Source organism: Felis catus, chromosome A3 (assembly GCF_018350175.1).
Source record: "Felis catus isolate Fca126 chromosome A3, F.catus_Fca126_mat1.0, whole genome shotgun sequence".
Lineage (NCBI taxonomy): Eukaryota > Metazoa > Chordata > Mammalia > Carnivora > Felidae > Felis > Felis catus.
In genome coordinates, this window is record NC_058370.1 from 53,514,129 (window position 1) to 53,527,999 (window position 13,871).

At 39.3% G+C, this 13,871-nt stretch overlaps 1 pseudogene; it reads left to right on the plus strand.

The window, feature by feature from the left end:
- The first annotated feature begins 6,092 nt into the window (after positions 1–6,092).
- LOC101098860 lies at positions 6,093–12,818 on the plus strand (annotated as a pseudogene).
- The last annotated feature ends 1,053 nt before the right edge of the window (positions 12,819–13,871 follow it).

Consider the following 13,871-nt stretch of genomic DNA (forward strand, 5'->3'; position numbering starts at 1 on the left):
AAAATGTTATGCATGGGAAGTATGGCTCTTATCCCTTCTGAAAGATTTTACATACTACTTCCTTAGCTTCAAAACCAGAAAGTAATTTTTTCAGGAGTCTTATTTCTTTGTTTTATTTTCTAGAAAGATAGAAATTTCCTGAGTGTGGTGTCAAGAGAATTGGTTAAAACAACAGTAAAACTTCTTTTCTTTTCAGCAACTTAAAAAATGTATTTTATCTTTGTTTCATTAACTGAAGATTATACCTGATTCTCTAATACCTTTTCATAGCCCGTGTTATGTATTCCCCATGTTCGCATGGACAGTGCAAGTTATTGGAAGCTTGTATGAGGCACAGGTTTACATGTCATCTGTGTGAATACTGTCATTGACAAGGCATAGAAAGACCCTTAAAAATTGTCATGCACATGAACCCCACCAGTCTACTCTACCAACGTATCATTAGAAGAAAATCAAAAATGTGGTGAAAGACTTGTAAGCCAACATAGGTACTTATGTGCTAGCAAAAAATATGAACAGCTAAAATATGCACCAATAGGTGAATAACAAATAAGTTATAGTGCATTCATACAAAGAAGCAGTTTATAGCCATTAAAAAGAGTCTTCAAGAAATATTTAATGACATGGAAAAGGCTGCTGGTATAATATAAAGTGAAACAAATTAGTAATCAAAACTCTGTGGACCTAATGATCCCAATTATGGCAAAACACATCTGCACAAGACAAAATGACAATACACTAAGTGAAATGTAATAAACTGGCAAAACCTTCTAGGTAATGGACTTATAGTGATTATGATCTTTCTTTTTTTCCTATCACTTCCCAAACTTACATGGAGAGCATTGTTATTTTTCTTATAAAATCATTACTTTAAAAAACAGTTCCATGGATAGATAACACAAATTTCTGCCATATACTTAAAAGTAAGCATTAAATCTAAAGTAAAATTTAGTTTTTTTGATGCATAAATCCTACATTTGTATTTCAAAACTTACTGTAACATGGTACTGGATAGAATCTGCTGTGTGTGTGTGTGTGTGTGTGTGTGTGTGTGTGTGTGTGTGTGTAAGTTTGTATGTGTGTATATGTGTATGTGATAGGTACGTGGGTGATAGAGAGAGAGGAGAGGGCCAAGAGACAGCAGAACAAAAGGCTGGTGACCCTAAGCTTTGAAAGCAACCTGACCTGGCGGCCAATTCTCATTCTATTGCTTGTTATCTCCGTGATTCCAGACAAGTTCTCATTTGTAAACTTGGGATAATCGCAGTTTTTAAGATTTTGTAACTGCCATGTGAGGTCTTTAGTAGAACGCCCAGTTCAAGGTAACCTTGCAGCTGTTGAGACCATCACTCTGATTAGGAGAGGCCAGGGCCTATCTAGTGCCCAACTCCTCATCACGAGGGACATGACCAGGTGGGTGTCAGTACAGGCACCACCTCCTCCAGTCACCAATATATCGATAGTGTTCTCATAGCACTCTCTTTTCCTCCTGCTTGACTTTCTCCAGGGACAAGCTGTGGTCGAGCTGAACCTGTTGGGCTGGGTTGGTGTGGAAGAAGATATGGTGGCCAGGACAAGCCCCATGGGCAATTCCTAAAGCAAAGGTCCTCCCCAGTTCCAGTGATTGTAGTAGGAGCCAGACAAGCCACACGGCACCAAACAGCACAAAACTTAGACGTGAGATTTTACAGGCACCTAGGAACTTGTGGGATCACAGGCTAGCTTTAGAAACACCCTAAAACAGTAGATTTCTCCATGAATGAATGAAGCAGCCCAATTAATCAGCATTTTCAGTCACATGACCTAAAATACAAGTTACACTAGCATACAGATAAAAAGCAGTGTTTCCTTAATTTGAAGCCCACATAGTGGAATAATATCTCATTTGTTATGTGATCCTATATGCAGAACATCAATTATCCAAACACACAGCTAAGACCTAGGATATGGACGCATACAAACTCCAAGCAGGACAAAAAGGTTTCCACAAAATTCCAAAGCCATGCATGGATGTTGATGCACTTTATCCCCAGCTCCCATGCTATGCTCTGTCAGAAGAATCGGGATTCTGGTGAGGTGGATGCTGCTGTGTGCTGGCAGAGCTCTGCAGGTTGGATGCCCCACTCTGCCAGATGCGGACAAAGCTCAGGTAGCCCTCTGCTCATAGCTGGAGGGCCTTGCTCAGGGTCAGGCAGCATCCAATATGTGGTTGATGAAAAAGTATAGATGCCCAGTGCCCTCCACCCAAATGGCATTAACTGAGATCCATGCTGCTCCCTCTGAGGCCCTTGATGTGACTGTGCTCACTCCCCGCTTCAGGCTCTGCTCCATCAATGCCTTCACTCTCCCGCACACTTTGATTCAACTGCGCTCCTCAATAAACTCCCTGCCATGGAGCTGTCCTAGCCTGGGACACCTGACCCATGGCATCTGATTCCTACTCCATGTGAAATTAGAAGTAGCATATTAGAATGGCTACACTGGTACTTCTGGAAGCAGGAGAGGTCACCTAGAATCCTGGTGGGTAAGAGCAGAACAATAATTAATAAAAGCGATGAAAAATGTACGTACAATATTTAAAAAATTGATGCCATCTTTTGCAGTTACAAATAGATCTATATAATCCAATATTCCCTAAGGAACTCTTTATTCATAATAAATGAGTCTGAGATATAAAGAAATGATTCATTTATGTTTGAAAAAGTAAGGAACTGCGTGATATTCTTTGTTTACATTCTTGTCAGAAAGTAGTTTATGAAAGATGTGCAGGGTAACACTCTAGTATAGCTTTAAAAAGGATAATGATTTCCAAAGGATACTAGGTTAAATGGATATTTGTATGGAATATCTAATAGGTGTGACTGACTCCTACCTCTCAGTGTACACAAAGATTAATGCCAGATGGATTAAAGATCCAAATATGAAAGAAAAAATACAGCTTTTTGAAAAAATCATAAAAGGACTTCTTCATGACTTTGGGAAGACAAAAAAAAACTGCTTAACTAGAGAGCACGAGATGTACTAATCATAAAAGAAAAAAATTCAATATATTAGACCACATTAACATAAATAACTTGGATTCACCAAAAGTCATCATAGAATGATAGAGTAAGCCATACATATTTGACCAAGGACTCCTACCCACAAAATACAAAGAGCTCCTACAAATCAATAAGAAATAGGAACCCAAGATAAGGTTATCCAAGTAGCCACTAAACATATGAAAAAATGCTCAATTACACTAGTGATTAGTGAAATGGGAATTAAAACCACTATATAATAGCAAAAAAATTTAGAAAGACAAAAAGTACTAATTATTGTTAAGGATGTAATTCTCAGACACTTCTAGATCAAGCATAAATTGGTCACTGTTGGATCATTTTGTCCAACAAAATGGAAACTCTTTGTCAGTGTCTACTAAGGCTGAACTCTTTCATACTCCGTGACTCAAAATTCTACTCTTATGCTAATACCCCTAAGGTTGTGTACATGTTTTCATCAAAATACATGTCATAGCGTAACTAATTGTAATAGCCAGAAACTGGAAATTACCTGAATGTCCATCAACAGTGGGTTGGGTGAAGAGATTGTGGCATATTCATACAATAGGATACCATAATACTATGTGAATAAAACCAATATGGGTCAATCTCATAAACATAGCAGTAAGTGAAATAAGCCAGACAGACTAGAATATAAACATTAATAAAATACAAGCATTTGTAGTTCATAAAAATTACAAAGATAAATAAAGCTAATATAAGCTGTTGGATGTCGGAATTGTGGTCCTCTCGGTGGGAAGTAGTGATTAAAAGGGGCCCAAGGAGGGTTTCTGGAATTGCTTGGGATGTTCTGTTTCTTGAGGTGCTGTTTACATGGGGACATTATATTTGTGAGGATTTCTTTACGATATGTGCAATTTTCTGCATACTGTATACTTCAGTAAAAGGTTAAGAATGCAATGGCCCATAAATTATTAGAATTTGATTTCTGCAAAACTCATTTGGGATGAGATGTTCCAGTAATTTAGGTGGTATTAGATCAAGAAAGAAAGAAGGACTGGACGAGGGAGGGTGGGAGGTTGACTGAGATCAGCACTTGCCCTCCCCTCTTCTTCACTGCTCCCAACAATGGCTTTCTTTGTGTGTAGTTTGGAAGGTCATTGAAGGACAAATGTCAGAAGTACAGTTTCACAGAGAAAGCCTGGTAGAAGCCAGGCAGGCTTATCTGCTTTAGTTTGCACAAAAAAACTAAAAATATTATAATTTTTAAAAATAGAGAAAATTAATGAATTATACACAATACGAAATGACCTAAATGCCACACTAAATGCTTCATGTCTGTTAAGATTTCCTTTTTTTTTTTTTCCTAGCAAATTCAAGTTTGAGCTTCAGGAACCTGTGTTTGAAGAATGTGCATATATGCTTGTGTTTTTGTGTGTGCATAGTGTGCCTGTGTGTGTGCCTGTGCCTGTGTGTATACCTGTGTGTGTGTGTGTGTGCACGCATGTGCCTGTGTGTATGTGCCTGTGCCTGTGTGTGTGCATATGTGTGCTTGTGCCTATGTGTGTGCATATGTGTGCCTGTGGGTGTGCCTGTGCCTGTGTGTGTGCATATGTGTCCCTGTGTGTGTACGCCTGTGTGCCTGTGTGTGCCTGTGCCTACGCATATACATGTGTGTCTGTGTGCATGCATGTGCCTCTGTGTGTGCCTATGCCTATGTGTGTGCATATGTGTGCCTGTTTGTGTGCATATGTGTGTCTATGTGTGTCTGTGTATGCACGTGCCTGTGTGTGCATATGTGTGTCTGTGTGTTCCTGTGCCTATGTGTATACACGTGTCTCCGTGTGCATGCACATGCCCATGTATGTGTGCCTGTGCCAGTGTGTGCGCGTATGTATGACTATGTGTGCATGTGCCTGTGTGTGCATATGTGTGTCTGTATGTGCATGTGTTTCTGTGTATGTGCATGTGCCTGTGTGTGTGCATATGTGTGTCTGTGTATGTGCACGGTCCCAGTGTGTGTACCTGTGTGTGCATGTGTGCCTATGCGTGTGCATGTACCTTTGTGTGAAATTTTTCTTTGAAGACACTGGGATCAAAATACCTCCATTTTCTATTTTTCATTTTTGTTTAGATGACCCACCGGGGATGGATGAGTTTTCTGTTGCTGGCATTTTGTATAAATTTCAAGTGGATGTTTCTTTACAATGTCTTGCTGGCATGGGTATTCTCGTTCGATAGGGCATAGTCAGCCAGGTCTGTAGCATGTAGCACAGCCATTCAGTATTGAAAGCATTCATCAGGAGAGGCAGACAGAACATGTTCATGGCTGAATTCCCTGTAGCCATTCCCCACATTTGTAGAAGTGAAGTTTGTCAGAATCATCATGCACATCAGGACTTTAGAAAGCTTAGCTTTGGAGCAAGAAAATAGGTGTGGTGTGATGTTTAAGAATGAAAAATGGAAAATCAATTTTCCCAGAATCCTGAGCAGTGCTGCAATGAATGAGGAGGGAGAGGGTCTGCTGCAGGTTGGAAGCTGCCCTGGTGGGAACCATCCTAGCAGAAACCGACAGCAACACAAGCTTAAAAAATGCTTACCCCTCTGCGTCCTCCCCGTACCCATGCTGCCAGAGTGGGCTTGCTCACTTTTGCTTTCCTCACTGAAACTTCCATCCTGCAGTCCCTCCAGACACTTGGCACACACAGCTCAGACCAAAGAGGCCACTCGGTCCCTCTAAACAGTCCCTGGACTGCACTGGATATTTTTCAACTAAATATCTCCCTGTCAAAAAACACACCCTAATGTATGTGCATGTTTTATTTTTAACAGCAAGGGGCTTTATTTTTCTTTTTTTCTTTTCTTTCTTTCTTTTTTTTTTGAAAGTTCTCTGAGAAAGGGGGTAATAAAAATCCACTCAAGATAATACAAAGGCAATTGCCTCTCAGTTTCCCAAGATCCCATCTGGGCTGAGACAGTTGGAACTAAATCTTGGAAAGAGAAGCCTCCAAATGCTTCTCCCCACAATGGCTGGTCACTGTCATTCATTCCCCCTGCAGGAGAGACTGGTTCTGTTCACAGGTGTGTGCAATGGAGAGGCTTGCACACGTCTTCAGATGCAGGGTGCCTGTCCACCCTGTAGGTGAGGAAAATGATCGCCCTGCAAGTGCCCACTCTCAGCGGCACAGTTGGTGACCCTCTCTACTGTCCAATTCACAGTGTGGACCAAAAGGAGACTCTCATGTAATCGACATTTTGTACACATTGCAACATCTTAATTTTATGGTGAAAGAGTTCTCTAGACTCAGAAATTTATTTTGGTATCTATTGAGCTAATTAAGCTTTCCAGTTGGTCTTGTTTCATTACAATGGCCACTACCAAGGGTACTCAGTCTATCGAGTCACATGGAAGAAAGTACGAGAGGCAATCTTTCTCCAGACCCTCAAAAGTCAATGTCATCTTTTTCCCAGTGATGTACCTCTAGAAGACGAATTCCAGACTATTGACAGCAACCTTACGATGTGAGAGCACTTTGCTATTTACAAAGATTTTTCAGGTACTTCCTTCCTCTCTTCATCTTCCAGTGTAGGTAACAAAACCATTATCCCTACTTTGCAGATGTTAAAATTGAGGCTTATGAAGGGTTGGTCTGTTGAAAGTCACATGGAAGAGCAAAACTCCAACCCAGACTTCTATTGTAACTCGGGTGTTTTTATTTCCAATATACCAGGTTTCCTCATGGCAGCAGAAGTGTGGAGACAGAAAAATAAAACCATTTTGTTTCCTAAAGTTCCTTTCACTGTTTCAGTATGAAGAAAGGTATTTGATCAATAAAGTTGTTAAAAATTAAAAAGTTCCCCCCTGGTTGAGTAGATGTATCTTTGAAAGAATGTGTTAATCTTCACTTCATTTTTTAAAAGCAGGATATATTTATATACATATAATCTCCATACTTCTCCCATGTCTTTTATTTACAGTAAGCAATGTTCATAAAACTTCCATCAAGATACCACTCCAAATTGGTTCACACCACTCTTAGGTAAGCAGATTTTAAAAAGGAAAGCGTTATTGTTGAAGAGAGCAAGATAAGGTGAAAAAGGAATTAATTAGGGAAAAAAATAGAATGAACAATGGAAAATGACCACAGGCAACAGCAACTCTTGGGATCTTGAATTTCTCTCAACTTTCAGGTAGAAGACAAGGCTTCTTTTTGTTCTCATTTTGTTTTTCTTGCTGAAGACCATGGCTTCATATTCAAAGGCGGCACTTGACTGTATACAAAGTGGATCCTGAATTGTTTCACCCCAAATAACCCCATACAAACATTTCAAGTGAATTACAGCAGCTAATCTGAAGGTGGGTTATTGCTTCTCTTAAACCTGATCTGTTTTATTGCTCAGCTCCTCCAACTTCAGAGAAAAGTCTTTCTTGAAAAGGGAGAGCAAAGAAGGCACAGGAAGGGGAGGAGAGGAAGGGAGGGAGAATTAATCAGATTCAGAAGTAATCCTATAAAGTAGCACACTGGCTTTTTTATTGCTTCACTCTATTCTCTATTAAATCTCTAAATGCAGTATTTAAACCTTTTTTTTCTCTTAAAAAAGAATTCAGCATAGTGATTCAACTGACAGGAAAATGCTTTCTATTTTATTCATTTTACACTCTGGTGAAAAACTATAGGGAGGACCCCCATCTTTCTTAGCTTTCAAGAAACTTAGAGCTCAAATGACAGAGATAATTTTTTCATGATTGTATAATAAAAATTGAATCCATTATCATAACCTTGTGGCGTTGCAAGAGTCTATACTGACTTTTGTCAGTACAAGAACATAATGTGTTTGGTGCCTCTTTAGGGCTAAAATGCATTTTTATATATTATAAATCTCTGACTATTACCAGTCTTTATGTAGAAAGAATTCTGGTGTCATGTTTAGTGAATTAGAAAATGGGATTATGATGGGGCGCCTGGGTGGCTCAGTCGGTTAAGCGTCTGACTTCAGCTCAGGTCATAATCTCACAGTTTGTGGGTTCGAGCCCCACGTCAGGCTCTGTGCTGACAGCTCAGAGCCTGGAGCCTGCTTCAGATTCTGTGTCTCCCTCTCTCTCTGCCCCTCCCCTGTTCATGCTCTGTCTCTGTCTCAAAAATAAATAAACATTAAAAAAAAAAAGAAAATGGGATTATGAGAGTACTAAATGTGGTTAGGGGAGAATTGATTTCAGAATAGGTACATAGTGCATTAGCTAGTCTCTGGAGTGGAGGTAGGTGACCCCTGACCTGCAGTTTCGCCAATGTCTGAGGAGCAAATGTTCCACCCGTGGCAGATTTCAAGCTGCTAGGCTGGTATCACTGCATGCAGATACAAGAAGAGGTGTGTAGACAACCATCCCTCTATAGCGTTTCCACCATGTATATGCAATAAATAGGAATAATCTCAAGAGGCAAGATATTAGCACAATGTAAAATCATGAGGAAGTCATGTTTTTTTAAGCATTTATTACCTTTTAATAAAATCCATTTAATTGTAGGCTTATGTAATTTAAATTTTAATAATGGCTGTGTTTAACACTGGGCTCACAAAATTTCTGAACATTTTATAAGCCCTGTCATGATCCACTAAGAGCTGGCTGTAGACATCGCTAATTGCAGAATGTGTGTAGAAAACAAACAAAATATATACTTGAACTTATTACTTGAGAAGTTCTATCAAGCTTCCACCCTTGACAATTGCATTTAGTTGTTGGGAGATACAAAGATGGGTGAGAAATGGCTTCTGGCCTCAGGAAGCTCAAGATATAGAAGACAGGAGAGGCCTGGGAGACTCCATCAGTTAAGCAGCTGGCTCTTGATTTTGGTTCAGGTCGTGATCTCACAGTTTGTGGGTTCTCAGCCCCATGTTGGGATCTGTGGAGCCAGATTGGGATCCTCTCTCTCTCTCTCTCTCTCTCTCTGCCTCTCCCCAGCTCGCTCTCTCTCTCTCTCTCTCTCAAGATAAGTAAATAAACTTTAAATAAAAATATCTAGGGTTGTCTGGGTGGCTCAGTTGGTCGATCATCAGACTTTGGCTCAGGTCCATGATCTCATGGTTCATGAGTTCAAGCCTTACATCAGGCTCTGTGCTGACACTCAGAGCCTGGAGCCTGCTTCAGATTCTGTGTCTCGCTCTCTCTCTCTGCCCCTCTCCTGCTTGTTGTCTCTCTCTCTCTCTCTCTCTCTCTCTCTCTCTCTTTCTCTCTGTGTGTGTGTGTGTGTGTCTCTTTCTCTCTCTCTCTCTCTCAAAAATAAACAAACATTAATTTTTTTTTAAGTTGTAGAGGAGAGGACAGGCAGTGCCAGGGAAGATTTGGATAAGTGCCATAGATAGACTAGGGACATACACATAGTACCTGGCAAGGACCCACCCTAACAGGGGGGCTCTGAGAAGGACATTACAGGTAGTCTTTAAGGTGTGGACAGGATGATAGTTCAGACAGAGAAAAGGGAAAAAAGATATTCTTTGCAGGAAACACAACAAATGCAAGATCAGAGATAACACTTTCCTCAATTTTTTTCCCAAGCATGAAGACTATGGTTAAGATCATAGCTGGATGTGACTTTTAGATTTTTTACATACTAGCCAGGTTTGACATCGACTTAATCACTCTTTCTTCTAAAAAAGTGTAACTAATAAAGGACTATCTTTAGAACTCAGTACTTGCTTGGCATTTGAGATGCACTCAACAACTATGGCGGAAGGAAGAGGAGAGAAAGCAGAAGCAGGAGAGGGCAGGAACAGGTAATTGCTTATAAGGAGCAGGTTGCTCAAGTCTGATCTCTTTCAACAATAAATGTTTAGTTGGTGTTTGTTATTATTTGGTGGGGTGGGATGGAAAGGAACAATAGAGCTCCCTCCTTTCAGTTCTTAAGTTGGTTAGAAGTTCAAAGACTTCAGATATGAAACTTTAGCTGCCTGTTTTCAAATATGTCCCATCCTGCTGGAATCCCAACCTAGTTGGATTTCTCACAGTTTTCTTTAGGGGCATAAACTAATGTTTGGGGCAACTCTTCTGAAAAGAGATGGTTAATATTCATATGTGTTTTCTTAGACAGTCTGGAAGATCTCCAGATCTTTGAGTTTCTTGGGTTTCTTTGAGCTCTTTTCCAAGGAGACATTAAATGATCTCCAGTCCAATTTGAACCTGAGAGTGGAATATCATTAGCATGTTACAACTTGGCTCCTGGTAAGTATTACAAATCACTCTCAGCCTATACTATTGCTTTGCCAATTCGTCACTTGGGTACAACTGCATGAGTTTACTTGTACATCAATGCAACAAAAAGTTCTTGTGTTGATTTTAACAAGGACCAGCCAAATGAGATGAAGAGTGATGAACAGAACTTGGTTCTAATTGCTTGGAAGCAGCCATGATGATCCATTTCAAGATGCATATTATAGAAGGGTTCCCTGTTCATGTGGTCAAGACACTGAATCACTGAAGTGCCGTTTAAGAGTTCACATCCTAAAGATGTTTGCATCTTAAAATAAGCAAATGGCATTTTGAGTGTACGGTGTTTTGTTAAATCTGAGAAATGCCTTTCATTTTTAAATTTTTTTTTCAACGTTTATTTATTTTTGGGACAGAGAGAGACAGAGCATGAATGGGGGAGGGGCAGAGAGAGAGGGAGACACAGAATCGGAAACAGGCTCCAGGCTCCGAGCCATCAGCCCAGAGCCTGACGCAGGGCTCGAACTCACGGACGGCGAGATCCTGACCTGGCTGAAGTCGGACGCTTAACCGACTGTGCCACCCAGGCGCCCCAAGAAATGCCTTTCATTTGACAAAGTAACAGAAATGTAAAGACTGTTATTCTAGAAACAGGAATGCCTTTGAGATCGAAGTTCTTATGGGAAGTCAATTCCTTTGGCATAATGTTCCATACTCTTAAAAGAAAAATATCTTTTTTATACTTTTCAACATGGGATACAGCATTCCAAACATTTTTAAATTGGTATTCTATCTTAATTTCTGTGTCAAAACCTTGTACAGAATTTTAATGTCATGGGTAATTTTAGGCTAATGATTATCACATCATAAATACAAAGTTATAGAATTGAACTGTGTGTATACATATATGTTTTTTTCTCTTGCAAACATCGTTATTATACATGTCTTTCTCCAATTTTATTAAACTGTAATTAACATCATAATTGTGTAAGTTTAAGGTATACAGTGTGATAACAATACGCATACTCTGCAAAATGTTTACCACAATAGAGTTAGTTAATATATCCTTCACCTTGCGTAGTTACCATGGTGTTGTTGTTATGGTGAGAACCTTATAAACTTTCAAGTATACAATACAGTATTCTTAACTCACATGCTGTATATTAGATCTCTGGAATTTGCTCAACTTACACGTGAAAGTCTATACACTTTGACCACCATTTCCCCATTCCCCCCACTCTCCAGCCCCTGGCAACCACCATTCTACTCTATGTTTTTATGTATTTAAATTTATTTTTGATTCCATGTAGAAAGATAGTAGGCAGTGTTTATCTTTCTCTAGAGGCTTATTTCACTTAGTGAAATGTATTCAAGGTCCAGCCATGTCTCACAAATGGCAGGATTTCCTTCTTTTTAATGGGTGAATAATATTCTTATGAGATATATATGTATATTTCATTATATGTAATATGAAATACATATGGGAAATATATATACTTCACATATATATATATATATATATATATATATGTATGTATATATATATTGATCTTGGTGTATGGCCCTTTTAATGTGCCATTGAAATTGATTTGCTGTTTGAATTTAATTTTGTTGAGTTTTTTTATGTCTATATTCATCATGGATACTGAGCTGTAGTTCTTTTTTTGTAGTATCCTCATCTGGATTTGTTATCAGAGTAATACTGGCCTCTTAAAATGAGTTTGGAAGTATTCTGTCTTCTTCAAATTTTTGTAATGGTTTGGAAAAAATTATATTAATTTTTTTGTCTTTTCAAGAAAATAAATACTTTTATTAGCATGGTAATTTTTTTATTACACCTGAAAGGGTTTTGACCTCATACACTTGTCAGGTCAGCTACTGAAATGAATTTATAGCAAGACAACTTATGAACTTCAAAAATACCCAGTCCCTGTGCACATTAGAGTCCAATGCAGACAGTCCTCCTAACATTCTCCAGCCCCTCAAGAGCCTTTGCAAATATCTCTTCCTATGCCCAGAATCCCCTGAAATGCATCATGGTATTACATAAATTTGTACTGAATACCACGATCAAGTCTCCTATTCTAGGAGTTGGGCTAAGTCCAAAAAAAATGACCAGACAGGTTACATCAGATAGTGTGTCACATAAAATTTAAATTTTCAACAAATTACATCTCTCCTTCTTTGTTGCAGACATTGATAGCAAAATTCTGGAGAAGTGGGAGAGAATATGGCCCTTAGATGTCCTTGAGCTGGCAGAGCTGGAGGAGGTGAAAGTGCTGGAGCCTGAGGAAGATTTCCAACAGCTCCTGCTGCCAGTCATCAATGAGATGCTGGAGGACAGTGTGGCTCTCACCCAGGAGTGGGGGAGAGCATACATGCAGAAGCAGCAAACTATGGCAGATGGACAATATGCTCATCCAAATAAAAACACAGGTGGAGGGGAGGCCTCAGAGGAGAGCACCCTGAATCATCTTCAGAATCCAAATGATGGAGTCAAGGGCAGAGTGACCAAAAGGAATAAGAAGGCCGAGGAGAAGGCCAAGGAGCCCATGAAGATGGCAGAGATGTTGGTGGAGCTGGTCCAGTGCATAGAGAGAGGTGAATCATCTTGAAGGAAGGCCGGTGGTTTACAGCCAATGGGTTCTGGCCAGCCAATGGAGATTGGTCCAGCTGAGTTTGGACAGCCCAAAAGCTGAAACCAGAGGGCTTTTGTTTTCTCTCTCTCTCTCTCTCTCTCTCTCTCTCTCTCTCTCTCTCTCTTTTTCCTCTGTCTACACTCTGCCCTCACCTACACCACATTTATGCACTTCTCTGTGTTTGGTTGATGACCTCAGTATAATTTTTGACTGTTAAATGTTTTGGTTTGGAAAAGTAACTTGTATTTGGAAAATGCTCTCACATGAGAATTAGGGCCTAGAAGGTAAGGTCTTGGAGCAACCACAATTGTTCCTGGGCTTTGGTTATTTCTAAATTCTCAGGTGCTTTGCTCTTTGTTGTGTGACTTGATAGCTCCCTGGAACTTTGAGTGACACGTGAGACTCAGAGTTGGAGTTTTCCACTTCTAGAGGTGCTAAAGAAGCTGTGTTACTTCTAAAATATTACTTCATGCAGCAACTGCTAAAGAAGCTGAAGAAGGGACTAGACTTCATCTGGGAATATGAATGGGGCTAATGAATCAGAAGGGGTGGAGGATGGTAGTGTCTGTATTTCTGGACTTTAATTTCTGTGTGAGACCAGATGTTAACTGTTTTTTTTATAAGTTTGGTAGAATTCACCCATAAAGCCATCTGGTCCTAGGCTTTTCTTTGTTGGGAGACTTTGATTACTAATTTAGTTTCCTTTCTTGTTAATTCAGATTTTCCATTTCTTTGTAATTCGGATATAGCAGATCATATATTCCTAAGAATTTATCAGCTTTTTCAAGATTATCTAATTTGTTGGCATATAATTGCTTTAGTATTCTTTTATGAATTTTTGTATTTCTGTGGTATCAGCTGTTATGTCTCCTCACTTATTTCAGATTTTTTGTCGTCTTTATTTTTTTTCTTGTACTATACCCAAAGGTTTTCCAACTTTGTTTCTTTTCAAAAAAGCCCACTTTATCTTTGTTAATCTTTTCTTTTTAATTTAAATTTATTTATTTAAACCCAAGTTAGTTAACATAC